This window comes from Narcine bancroftii, chromosome 3, assembly GCF_036971445.1.
Source record: "Narcine bancroftii isolate sNarBan1 chromosome 3, sNarBan1.hap1, whole genome shotgun sequence".
Classification (NCBI taxonomy): Eukaryota; Metazoa; Chordata; class Chondrichthyes; order Torpediniformes; family Narcinidae; genus Narcine; species Narcine bancroftii.
The window spans coordinates 362,444,949-362,458,668 of record NC_091471.1 but is presented as its reverse complement, the minus strand read 5'-3'; the positions used below and the strand labels follow the sequence as shown (position 1 = coordinate 362,458,668).

The 13,720-nt window shown below is 39.2% G+C and overlaps 1 protein-coding gene and 1 long non-coding RNA gene across 5 annotated transcripts in view; one reads left to right on the top strand and one right to left on the bottom strand.

The window, feature by feature from the left end:
• LOC138759526 (uncharacterized) overlaps window positions 1-12,560 on the top strand; it is a 64,510-nt gene extending 51,950 nt beyond the window's left edge. Inside the window, exons 5-6 of the long non-coding RNA XR_011354900.1 lie at window positions 9,145-9,232; window positions 12,423-12,560. This is a non-coding gene — a long non-coding RNA (uncharacterized lncRNA). The remainder of the gene's footprint in view (window positions 1-9,144; window positions 9,233-12,422) is intronic.
• Window positions 1-13,720, bottom strand: part of tbc1d16 (TBC1 domain family, member 16) — a 75,196-nt gene that overhangs the window by 59,826 nt on the left and 1,650 nt on the right. The window lies entirely within an intron of this gene.

Here is a 13,720-nt window from a genome sequence, read left to right as displayed (position 1 = left end):
AAAAAAAAAAATTGGCCTTCAAACTAGCTGGGATGGGGACAACAAATTACAAAAGCAAATAGAAAAGGTGTGTCAGAAGAGTAATGTTATGGTCATCGTGGGGGATTTTAACTGGCAAGTAGTTTGGAAATTCAAATAGGTTGGGTCTGGAGAGATTTTGTAGAAAGCCTACGAAATGGCTTTTTCACACGGCTTCTTGATGAGCCCACGAGGGGATCAGCCGTACAGTGTTGTGGAATGCACCAGAGATAATTATGGAGCCGAGAGTAATGGAACCATTAGGGGGCAGTGATATAATGTGATTGAGTTAAATTTGAGATTTAATCAAGAAACAAAAGTCAGATGTGTAGGTATTTCAGTGGAGTTAAGGGAATTAAACAAACTGGCCAAAGAAGATTGGAAGACAGCACTAGTAGGGATAGACTGCAGAGCAGCAACGTATGGAGTTTCTACAAGGAATGGGGAAATTGGAGGATAAATACATTAACAAAAAAAAGTAAATATTCAATGGAAAAATATCACAACTGTTGCTGCCAAGGAAAGCCAAAGTCAATGCAAAACCAAAAGGAACCAAACATTAGTGAGGAGAGAGGATTGGGATGTTTAAACATTTGCAGAAGGTAACTAAAAAACTCATAAGGAGAGAAAAGATGAAGTAAGAAAGTTTCTTCAAGTAAATAAAGAGTAAAAGAGAGGTGAGAATAAATATAGGACCATTAGAAAATGATGCTAGAGAAATAATCATGGGAGACAAGGAGATGGCAGAGGAACAAAATGAGTATTTTCATTACTCTTCACTGTGGAAGACATTAGCAGTATGCCAGATGTCAAAGGGCATCAGGGAATGGAAATGAATACAGTTACTATTTCAAGATGAGAAGGTGCTCAGAAAGCTGAATGATCTAACAAGAAGTCATCCAGAACAGATGGATTGCATCCTCTGAAAGAAGTAGCAGAGATTGTGGAAGCATTGGTAATGATTTTAATTTAAAAACTAAATAAAATTTAAATTAATTTGACATACAGTGCGGTTATCAGCCATTTTGGCTCAAGACCCCACACCGCTCAATTGACCTACAACCCCTGGTATGCTTCAAATGATGGGAGAAAACTGCAACCCTGGAGGAGACCAATGCAGACAAGGGGAGAATGTACAAACTCCTTACAGGCAGGATGGGATTAGAACCCCACTCCCGATAGGTGACGCTGTAACAACATTGCACTCATCGCTACACCAACTGTGTCGCCTCTGAACTTTCAGGAATCAATAGATTCTGGTATGGTCCTAGAGGATTGGAAAAAAATGCAAATGTCACCCACTATTCAAGGGAAGGAGGCAGCAGAAAGGAAATTATAGACCAGTTATCCTGATATCAGTAGTTGGGAAGATGATGGAGTCGATTGTCAAGGATGAGGCTGCAGAGTACTTGGAGGCACATGACAAGATCGGCCAATGCTTTCCCTCAGGGAAAATCTTGCATGACAAACCTATTGGAATTCTTTGAAGAAATGACATGCAGGCTGGGTGAGAGATGCAGTGGATGTTGTGTATTTGGATTTTCAGAAGGCCTTTGATGAGGTGTTACATATAAGACTTCTTAACAAGATCCCATGGTATAACAGGAAACATGTTATAGTTTGGGTAGGGCACTGGCTTATTGGCAGGAAGCAAAGTGTCGAGATACAGGGATGATGTTCTGGTTGGCTGCCAGTTGCTAGTGGTGTCCCACAGGGATCTGGTTAGGGCCGCTTTTTTATTGTACATTAATGATTTTGTTTTGTGGCCAAGTTTGCAGATATGAAAATAGGTGGAGGAGCAGGTAGTGTCGAGGAAGCATGGAAGCTGCAGAAGGTCTGAGGCAGATGAGGAAAATAGGCAGAGAAGTAGCAAATGAAATACAATGTTAGAAAGTTTACGGTTACGCACTTTGATGGAAAAAAATGACAGACTATTTTTTTTTAATGGGGATAAAATTGAAAACACCCAGATGCAAAGGGACCTGGGAGTCTTCGTGCAGAATAGACTGAAGGTAAACCTTGTTAAGTCAGTGGTGAAGGAATCAAATGCAATGCTGGCATTCATTTCAAGAGGAATAGAATACATGAGCAGGGATATGATGTCGAAGCTTTATAATGCATTGGTGAGACCTCCCTTGGAATATTGTGAGCAGGTTTGGGCTCCTCATTTAAGAAAGGATGTGCTGGCATTAGAGAGGGTTCAGAGAATCTGGGAATGAAAGGGTTGTCACACAAGGTGCGTTTGACAGCTGTAAGCCTGTACTTGGTAGAATGTGGGGGGGGGGGGGGGATCTCATTGAAACATTTTGAAATGTTGAAAGGCAATAGACAGAGTAAATGAAGAAAGGTTGTTTCCTTGGTAGGAGAGTCTAGGACGAGAGGGCACAAATTCAGGATTTTAGGGGTTCTGTTTGGAACAGAAGAAATTTCTTCAGCCAGAGGGTGGTAAATCTATGGAATATTTTGCCACGGGCATTTCTGGAAGCCAGGTCATTGGGTATATTTAAGGTAGAGATATGATTAGTCAGGGCATCAAAAGATTATGGGGAGAAGGCTAGAAAGTGGGAAAATGGATTAGCTCATGGCCGGAGAGATTCAATAGGCTAAGTGGCTTATTTCTGTTCCCAAGTCTTATAGTCTTAAAGATACAAGACAAATAATATAGCCACTGGGAGAACCATGGAAGAATTTAATCTTCAGATTAAAATCCATTTTGAGAGCAAATCTACTTTCCACAAAGATAAATTTATGAAGATTTAGGTAAAGATATGCACTAAAGGAGCAGTATGATTAGCACAATGTTATAACAATGTCAGCGACCAGAATTCAAGTCCAGAGCTGTCTGTAGGGAGCTTGGACATTCTTCCATATTTGCATGAGTTTTTCCCTGGGTGCTCTAGTTTCCTTCCACCCTTCAAAATGTGTGGGGTTTGTAAATTGATTGGTGTGTTTGGGTGGCACCGGCTCATGGACCGGAAGGACCAGTTATTATGCTGTTTGTGTCTTCTTTGGCTTGGCTTCGCGGACGAAGATTTATGGAGGGGGTAAAAGTCCACGTCAGCTGCAGGCTCGTTTGTGACTGACAAGTCCGATGCAGGACAGGCAGACATGGTTGCAGCGGAAAATTGGTTGGTTTGTGTAACTTAAGTGTAAAATGTGGCACTTGTCTTCTGAAAGAGGGATCAAACCAAACCAACATTTCTCTTTCAAAAATTGGTGTACCACTTTCGCCTGAAAACCTTGTCAGAACATGATTTTAATAAAATTAGGTTTATTAGTTTTCTCTTTGCCTTGCTAATTCGCAAGTTTTAAAGGATACTTGAATATCCAGTCAAGCAACAGGTTTCATTTGTACTTTATGGAAATCATCTGACTCATTCGAAGCTGTAACAATGAAGTTTTTCCTGAAGGCCTGAAACATCAATTATCTTGGCTTCCATGGGTGCTACCTGACCTGGTGAACTCCTCCAACATTCTGTGTTTTTTTCCAGTTTCCCAACATCTGCAATCTCTTATTTACTTGATGAAGTCTCTCCCCCACCCCCGTCTGCAATTTTTCCCATTAGTTCATAAACATTTGTTCATGTACGTCAGTTATATCCAGATCCAAATTTTGGAACTTGAGCACAAGTAACCAATTCAACTGAAGTCGCCTACTGGTGCCCCAATTTTTTAATATTCTTCTCAAGTTTCATGCACATACTTTTTAGACAAATCATTGCAAGTAGGTATCCTGACAATTTCCACTTCTTGGCATTGGGCATCAGTCAATCAATACAGGCAAATACCAAGGATCAAGTATAGAATCTTCCTCATGTTCAATGTAAATGACCATTTTCAACTCGATTTGTTTCAAGACAATGAATGCACAAAATATAGTGACACAACAACGAAAGTGACAGCAAAAGCAAACAAAAAATGTTTGTTACATTAACCTTTTTAAACAAATTGTGCTATCTATTTGAGTTTATAATTTATGGCATTCATGAATGTAGTGCAATCAGCTGCGCTGGGTGAGTCACGTCTCCAGAATGGAGGACCATCGCCTTCCCAAGATCGTGTTATATGGCGAGCGCTCCACTGGCCACCGTGACATAGGTGCACCAAAGAAGAGGTACAAGGACTGCCTAAAGAAATCTCTTGGTGCCTGCCACATTGACCACCGCCAGTGGGCTGATATCGCCTCAAACCGTGCATCTTGGCGCCTCACAGTTTGGCGGGCAGCAACCTCCTTTGAAGAAGACCGCAGAGCCCACCTCACTGACAAAAGGCAAAGGAGGAAAAACCCAACACCCAACCAACCAATTTTCCCCTGCAACCGTGTCTGCCTGTCCCGCATCGGACTTGTCAGCCACAAACGAGCCTGCAGCTGACGTGGACATTTACCCCCTCCATAAATCTTCGTCCGCGAAGCCAAGCCAAAGAATCACCACCACAGTTTATATTAATTACTGAGGATAATAAGATTAGCCTACACTATTATTTCAACTTTAGTATTAATGAAAAACAAGATTGAAGCTTTTATTAAATTAAAAATACCTCAAAAAGATTCATTAGCTATTCTTCAGCTTAAATTTTGGACATTTACATGTGCTTCATGAGGGGCAAGTGCTCAGGCACATGTATTATTATCTATTTTTTTTAATCACTAGAACAAATGAGGCTTATTAGAACGGAGGTGCTCACACCTCAAGGACTGCAGTTCAAAATCTTCTCAAAGGCAGTCAAGTGATGGCCAATTAAATGAGCCCACATCCCATAAATGAAACATATGCTCCATGTTTCTCTTGAGCTTGGTTGGAGTGGTGTACTTGTCATGTCTTTCAAACTATACAGATGGGGTGCTGGCATATTGGTTTCTGTTGTGGTGTGCCCATGAACAACTTCTTCTGTAATTATTTTCTTCATGTGGCTTTCTTTCACAAGCCTGGTTGAGCTTCTTCAATATACTAGACAAGATAGCCTCAAAAACAAAGCCAATTCCCAAACAGTAATCACAATTACTGGCAAAGTGACTTTCAAACTTTAAAAAAAAACCTACCTGACACTTAATGCAGATGAAACTAAACATAATAATACCATTAGTTTCAAGTTAATTATGGAGAAGGATCGGTCTTGGCCTCATGCTGAGATTCTAAATTGGAGAAAGGCCAATTTTGAGGAAATGAGAAAGGATCTAGAATGTGTGGATTGAGACAAGTTGTTTTCGGGCAAGGATGTGCGAGGTAAGAATAGTAATGGACAAAATTAGTCTATACTTCTATACTTGAGGTGTTGAATTTAGAAGGACAAACCAAGAAAGGACATACACAGTAAATGGTAGGGCACTGAGGAAGAGCAGATACATAATTCCCTGAAATTGGCATAGGGTTATAAAGAGAGCTTTTGGGCTATTGGGCTTCATAAATCAAAGTATTGAGGATAGGATCTGGGATGTTATGGTAAAGCTGTACAAGACATTGGTGAGGCCAAATTTGAAGTAGTATGTGCAGTTTTGGTCACCTAACTACAGGAATGTTATCAATAAAACAGAAAGAGTGCAGAGAAGATTTACTATGATGTTGCCTGGTCTTCAGGAACTGAATTACAGGGAAAGGTTAATCAGGTGAGGACTTTATTCCCTGGAGCACAGAAGGATGAGGGGAGATTAGATAGAGGTATTTAAAAGTATAAGGGGGATAGACAAGAGTAAATGTAGATAGGCTTTTTACACTGAGGGTAGGTGAGGTTCAAACCAGAGGATAAGGGTTAAGGGTGAAAGGGAAAAAGTTTAGGGGGAACATGAAGGGGAACTTCATACAGAGAGTGGTGGCAGTATGGAACTGAACTGGTGAATGAGGGCTCAATCTTTACATTTAAGAATAATTTGGACAGGTACATGGATGGGATAGGTATGGAAGGCTATGGACTGGGTGCAGGTCAGTGGGATCAGGCAAACTAAAAATGGTTTGGCACAGACTAGAAGGGCAAAATGGGCTTGTTTTTGTGCTGCTATGATAATGTGGTAAACGTTGAACAAAAAGTCAACTAGCTTGGCTGGGAAATGAGACAGCCATATTGAATCACAGAGTATACAACAACTCACCCCCAGCTAGTCTTGGTTCATGTCAATGGTGTACATGAGACAAACTCACTTACAAAGAATATTATTAGCAAGCCATTCTGCTCCAGTTATTCTGTTTCCATCTATTGGCCAATGCCATTTGTTTCAAACACCTCTCATGAATATGATTCTACATTTTTAATCACTACCTGGGTAAATAACTTCCTACACAATTTAGACAATAGACAATAGGAGCTGGAGTAAGCCATTTGGCCCGTCGGGCCAGCACCGCCATTTTAGATCATGGCTGATCATTACCATCAGTACCCCTTTCCAGCCTTATTCCCATAACCCTTAACTCCGTTACCCACAAGAGTCTTATCTAACTCTCTTTTGAACATAGTCAGCGAATCCACCTCTACCACCCTCTGTGGTCTATTGTCTATTGTACACAATTTAGGTAAAATTGGATTTATAAATAACAATTTTGTACTACCACCTACCATTTTGGCTTTATGCAAATAATCTTTCAGCCCCTCCATCACCCTTATCTAAAGCTTTCAGGAGCTTAAAACCCCCCCATTAGCTCACCATTAATAGCCTGAATATGCCTGAAATTGTCTGATCTCGGAAGCTAAGCAGGCTCAGGACTGGTCAGTACTTGGAGGGAAGACCACCTAGGAACATCAGGTGCCGTTGGTTTCTGTGAGGGGTGCTGGACAAAGAGGCGACTCTCTGTCTGTCTTAAGATAGGCAAAAGTTAAGGAATTTCATGCATGTTGCATTCTAAGTGACAATAAAGGAACCTTTACACCATTCAGTTTGGAGTTTTGGTCATACCAGGTAAGTATGCCCTTTTGATTCTGCAATGTTCCTTTGAAGCTTTTTATCTCTGTTTTAATAAGCCAGAATGCCATAAAATACTTAAGAAAAACTGATCCAAGGTTTAATATAAATTTACCTTAATAAATGATTTGAGCAAACAAGAAAACGTATCATAGAAAAAGAGCCAAAAGCACTGGCAACAAATTGATAGCATACCCATGGCTTCAAAGGAAAACAACCCAATCTGAAAACTGGCAACTGAAATCAAGAGACTAACAGAGAGATAATAGACCAGATCCATACAAAATCTATACTAAAAACAGACTCCAAAATAAACTTTAAAAAATTAAGAGAAAAAGAATGTTATTAATTCCCTCAAACATTACACACAAATTCTAAACTCAGATTTACAAATCTTTAACTATGCATCAGTGGGTTTTAATGTAATAGTTTAGTCAAGATGCTCTTTTTAAAAAAAAACAGCCCACCTCTTCCATTTAGAACAATCCCTCTCCACACCGAGTCCTGATATGGAATCTTGACCTCATACCCTGACAATTCTCCCCTCCCCACCCTCCCTTGACCAGCCCAGTTATCCCAGCATTTTTTTTGCTCCAGATTTGAGTATCAGCAGTTTCTTGTGTCTCCATATTTCTACAGTGGAAGTCCAAAAATCCGGATGCCAGAAATCCGGACCATCCAAGATTCCGGAGTTTTCAAAAATTCTCAGATTTTAAAAAATTTAACAGGCTATTGTGTGCCTGCATGAATGCATGCGCAAGCACGACAGATGTACAGCAGCAACAAGCAACCACATTTAATATAGGTAATCTTATCACAAAGAATTTCATTTGTATGCTGTATTTTTCTTCTACAATGTTCATTTTTAAACCATGTTAAGTACTGCACTTTTTTGAAGTGAAAAATTTGTCAGGCGTTGGCTTTACTTTTCTTTAAAAGTGCTGATTTTGAGAAGTGAAGCATGCTGTATTTGCTAATGAGAGAACAATCAAAATTTATCTATTCATCTTTTCTTTATTCTTCCTTAAATTTTAATTTTAGAAGTTCTGCCTGAGATTCCAGAAATTTAGAGCAAGCAGTTGAAATTTTGGTACTTCTACTGTATTCTACTCCAGTCTCATCAAGTCATGCCAACTTTGAAGTTTTCCTCCTCCATTCAACAGGAATTCTGTGATTCCCTCCCTTATTGCCACCACTCTACAGTTTCTGCATCTACTGGTCCCATCTCACCCTCTCCTCTTTATCTTACCTCTTCACTTCACAGTCTTAATGCAGTCTTCACCATTAACCACCTACAGATGCTGCTTCACTCAGAGTCCCTCCAATCTTTTTTGCTGCAGATTCCAGTCTATGAAATCTCTTACATTTCCATCTTATTGCTAAACCCATACTAGAATCAAATAACCTCATTAATAATGAATTAGATTCTTTATCGACTGGAGGAAAAAAAAATGCCCAGTACTGCCGGTAAGCAGTTCTTAGAATACAAAGCTTGTTAACTCATGTATTTTATGAAAACTAGTTCAAACTTGAAAGCCTGCAGATGCGGTGATTGCAGTAAAAACACAAACGCTGGAGGAACTGAACTGGTCTCGCAGCATCCATGGGAGGTGAAGACATAACCCACATTTTGGGCCTGTGCCCTTCTTCAAGCGATGAGTTAAAAGCAGGCAGGTTCCTGAATTAAAAAAGCAAGGAAGGGAAGAATGGGCAGGGGGAGGACTGCAGACCAACAAAAAAAAGTTTTAAATGGATATGGATGGGATGCAGGAGAAAAAGGTTAGATTTGACAGGGGGAAGGGGGTCGTTTGGGTCTCTTTGGAAGCGGAGTTCAGGGAAAGAAGACATTAACACCTTTTGTCTGTATTCCTCCCCCTGTCCATTCTTCGCTCCCCAGCTTAATTCAAACAACTGCCTGCTTTTTACTCAAACCTTGAAGGGCTCAGGCCCGAAATATCAGTTATATATCTTGACCTCCTATGGACACTGCAACACCTGCTGAGTTCCTCCAGGATTTATGTATTTTTAACCACAGTACCATGAAAATGAGCTCAGTTGCTTTATTGCGAATCTCAAAAGGTGACGAGATCAGATCACCTGCAATCAATTAGAAAGAATTTATTGCACGGAAGGCAATATCTCATTATGAATGCCACTGATACTAGGGCAACTTTTGAGTTTTACTTGGTTGAATGTTTATTGAAATTTTAAAATAAAATTCTATTGCTGTTTTTCAGATACATGACCAATGTGGATCGTACACATTAAATAAATCATCAGGAAGAAAATAGCTCAATACAAATGCAAAACTATACAGAATTGAAGGTAAGCAAAGAACTACCAAAGAAATAATTTAAAGATTGTATTCAAATTACTCTTTAAATAAATCAATATTTTTGAAATAAATTCTGCAGCATGTGAGTGATCTTCAACATGCTGCATTATCTGATTAGAATCATACAGTTCCTCATAATCCTGAGCAAACTGATAGAAGGTTTTGTTGACAGTAACATCAAGTGGCACATTTGCTGATAACACGTTAATCCTTGCTCAGTTTGGGTATTTCCAGGACCACCTGGCTCCACATCTCACCACATCATAGACTAAAAGACCGAATTGCAGATTGAGGCAAGAAATGATTGCTTTTGACATCAGTGGTGGTGGTTTACAATAATTTTCTCAAGGGGAACTAGGGATGAGCAATAAATACTGGCCTTATCAGTCAAGCCCATATTCTGAAAAGTGAATTAAAAATTGGTGCCAAGCATCTGTACTGTCGCTAAGCCTACTTTCACAATTCTTTCCATTTATACAAGGACGTTGAAAATAGACACGCGAAGGTGCTGGATTTTGTCAGAACAGGGGCTTAAACAGGAAACTATTTGTAAATATGTTAATATTTTGCACTTAATTGCACTCAAGTCTCAGAAGTTTTACAGTACAAGTCATGGTGTATACAGGCCATTTTTACAACAGAACTCATGACAAGTAATTAGATGTTACCTGCTGACAAACAAAATCATATTACACATAATTCAGAATGCCTATGCATTTTACAAAAGAAATAGGGTTATTTCACAATTTAACAAAAAGGCCATTACTGTGTTCTCCCCAACAGAATCCAAAAAGGTACAGATTGGATTACAGATGGATTTACAGCTTGCATGTGTGGCCTCAGGGTAAATGTAAACTCACATTAAAGCAGACATTGGCAGAAATAATGCTGATTTTAGACACTAAAACTTTGATGCTGCCAAGAGAAAAATTCAATTGCCAAGAATCTTGGGACGGAGAACAAAAGCTCTTATGCATATATTCAGATTGATCTTGGATTTTTTGTGCACATCCAAAAATTGTCAAGATTTTCATTTTAGCAGCTCAAAGTTGAATTAGAGGTGGGTGGGAAATGGATGCCAAGTGGGAAGGGGGAAAAGAATTTGACAACACAGAAATGTTTTCACCGAGAAGACATTAATTTGTGCTCTCTGCTGCTCCTATCAAATTATTTTCACAAAAATCATGAATACACCCCTTAAAATTTCTGCACTGAGTCACAACCATCATTTTATCATAGCTTCTCTCTCTGTCGAGGTTCATATTCTTTAGTCATACACCACTCACTTAACAAACCTGGGTTCCTGCATTTAGTCAACTCACAAGAGGTAGACTAGGGCTTCATGGAATTGATTCTCCAAAGCTGTCTTAGTAGTTTACCATGTATCAGATAATTATAAAAATCAGAGAACTACTTCAAGCTCCATTTGTCATTTTACTCCCCTCCAAGGATTAAGCAGACAGCTGCTGCCATAGCAACAACGATAAAAATGATAAGCAATGCAAAGTGAAATCTGAACCTGGCGTTACAAACTGCATGATACATTTTTATAATCATGAAATTCAGTTATTGCCAGCTATATATATTCAATTTTATTGACATTTAAAGTGGTTTTATTTAAAAATCTCACGACCTTGGGGTCTGCGCCCAAGGTGGTGGCGCCTATAATTGGCAGGAGCCACGAGGGGGTACCACCAACCCCGTTTGAGAATGAGAAGCAGAGGAGACGATCCATAGGGCGGTGACCACAGAGGTGCACGAGTGAGGGGTTCTGCAGCTAAAGAACGCATAGGCAGTGGGTTGTTGGCAACCAGAGGGGAGGAACCTGCGCCGGCTACAGGCAACTGGAGTAAAGTGATTCACACTAGATGGAGGACATCTGGAGACTGGCTCAAGACTGGCTGAAGGCATGCCACCACGATGCAGGAGGGTGCTGAGGGCGGTGATGGTTTCCTGATCTGTCAGAGGTTCAGATCTGGAGCTCGGGTTGCTGCTGGATTGGACTGGACTTTGTATGACTGCAGGCGAATCCATGGACACTAAGGTGACTCCCTTTTGCTTCTCTTTCTCCAATTGTAAGATGTGCTTCAGGCAATTTCTGCCGATGGTGAATCTGTCTACCTTACGGCAGACAAAATCAAGTGCCGTGCAAGATTGCACAGTCTTTATTACATGACAAGAATCTTGAATTGGCATCTAAAATTGTAGGACATCAAACATATACTGATGTATAAAAAAATGTGCAAAGTTCCTTTAGTATACAATTGTTTTCAAATCCAAAACCTAACAATCCAAATGTATCAGGTCTATAATATTCCAAAAGCTTCGTTTTTTTTTTGGAAAATTTATATACATTATCTTGAAATAAGTCAAGATGTCCCCATACATCTTGAAAAGGTAAATCAAACTATCATCAAATGTCCACTATACATGCTTACACAAACTCATCTCAAACATACATAAATTTTTTTTTAAAAAATCAGTCCTGAGCAAACCCTTTCCATCCTGAACCACTGTTACAAAGACAAATTCAATTTGAAAATGTTGCAAAAAATAGAAAGCTCACATCTGGAGGTAAAGAGTCAAAACAAAATGTTCATACAAGTGACAATTTCTAGAATAAGCCTTAAAGTTACAATTCATTGGAAGAAAAGCTACGCTGAAGTGTCCAAAGTACAAATAAAATTGGTATGATTGCTCAAATCCTGATTGAAACTCTAATCTCATCAGCTATCATTCACAAATGCAGCTACAACTTGATCTTTTCTGGATATACCAACCACATGACAGTCTTACTTTGGAATAGCAGTCTCAGACCTATCCCAACCCCTACCAAAAAATAAATGAAACAGTTCATTAAATGAAAAATATCTATAGTATAGTCTCATGCACTTTCTTACAACTCTCCCAAACTCCAGGTTAATTGATAATATTCAGTAGTTTGTAAATAAGGTCCACAACCTGATATGCAACTGCCTAGATAAATTTTAGTTAAGTTTGTGATATTAATATACCTTTGTAAACCAGTGAAAAGTGACAATTATGATTTGGTGCTGTAACAATGTGTGTATTTTCAAATAACTGTTTAAACTGAGAATGCAAAAAGTTGCTGGAGAACTGAAATAAAAGCTGGAGTGTCTGAACAGTGACCAGCAATTTTAACTTTTTCTCATTCCACAGATGCTGCCTGATCTGCGAAGCATTTCCGACATTCTGATTGAAGACAATGGTTGAAACATACTTAAAGATTTCTGGGCACAATTCAAAGAAAATCATGTTTGTCCCTCAACTTTAATCAAATAAATTAATTTAAAATAATCATATTCTGTTCTCAAATCTTGCACTTCATTTACTTTTTCAGCATTACAAATTGATCCACCCTTCAAAAGTATACAATTGACTGTAAAAAGAATTATGACATCCATAAATCATATCTATTCCATTCTCATGTATTGTTTCTGCATGGTATACTAGTGGAGACTACAATCCTTTGATTCTATGTCTTCTTGCCAAGAATAAACCATATAATTTTAGCAATGGCTTCTCTTCACACCTCTTAATGAATTCTGGATTACCTCATCATCCCAAATTCTGCAATATCCTTTTTTTCCCCCATGCTATTTCTCAGGCCTGTTGCCAAAAGAAATAGATTGATTTACACTACAAGTACCTACTCCACCATTTAATAAAGGCATGACAATTCTGAACTTTGGGAATCAGATGTTTAATGGAATTGAGATCAAACACCTGCCGACATTTTTCCATGCCTTGAAGGGCTTAAGCCTGAAACATCAATTAGGTATCTTTATCTTTGCTACATAAAGGTCACTCTTTGACCTCCAGCATTGTGTCTTTGCCTCTGGTCCACAATAATCCTAAAATCTATGTAGTATTGAATACACCTAAATGAACTCTACAAATGCTCACCTCACTGAGTCCACCTTCACACACCAAAGCCAATCTTCATAAATATTTAACTTCTCCACCACCAGCCTAAAACTCTAAAGCAAACACAATCATGCATCCATTCACTCTCATTCCATCTCACACAACTTCTTGAAAATGTCACGACATACATCTTCAACTAGACTAATTCCAATTCACAAATCCCATACACCTTTGCAAAACTTTATCGACTCCTCTTCACCAAATATACAATTAAAAATGGCAATAAGGATGTAATTCTTCAACCAACAATTACAAATGGCCTTTTGGTCAAAATTGAAATAGGTGGGGGTGGAAAGAGGAGAATGTCCAGTAGTGGTCATCCTTCCAAAAAATTGAAATGGGGGGGGTGGGGGTGGAAAGAGGAGAATGTCTAGTAGTGGCCATCCTTCCAAAAAATTGAAATGGGGGGGTGGGGGTGGAAAGAGGAGAATGTCCAGTAGTGGTCATCCTTCCAAAAAATTGAAATGGGGGGGTGGGGGTGGAAAGAGGAGAATGTCCAGTAGTGGTCATCCTTCCAAAAAATTGAAATG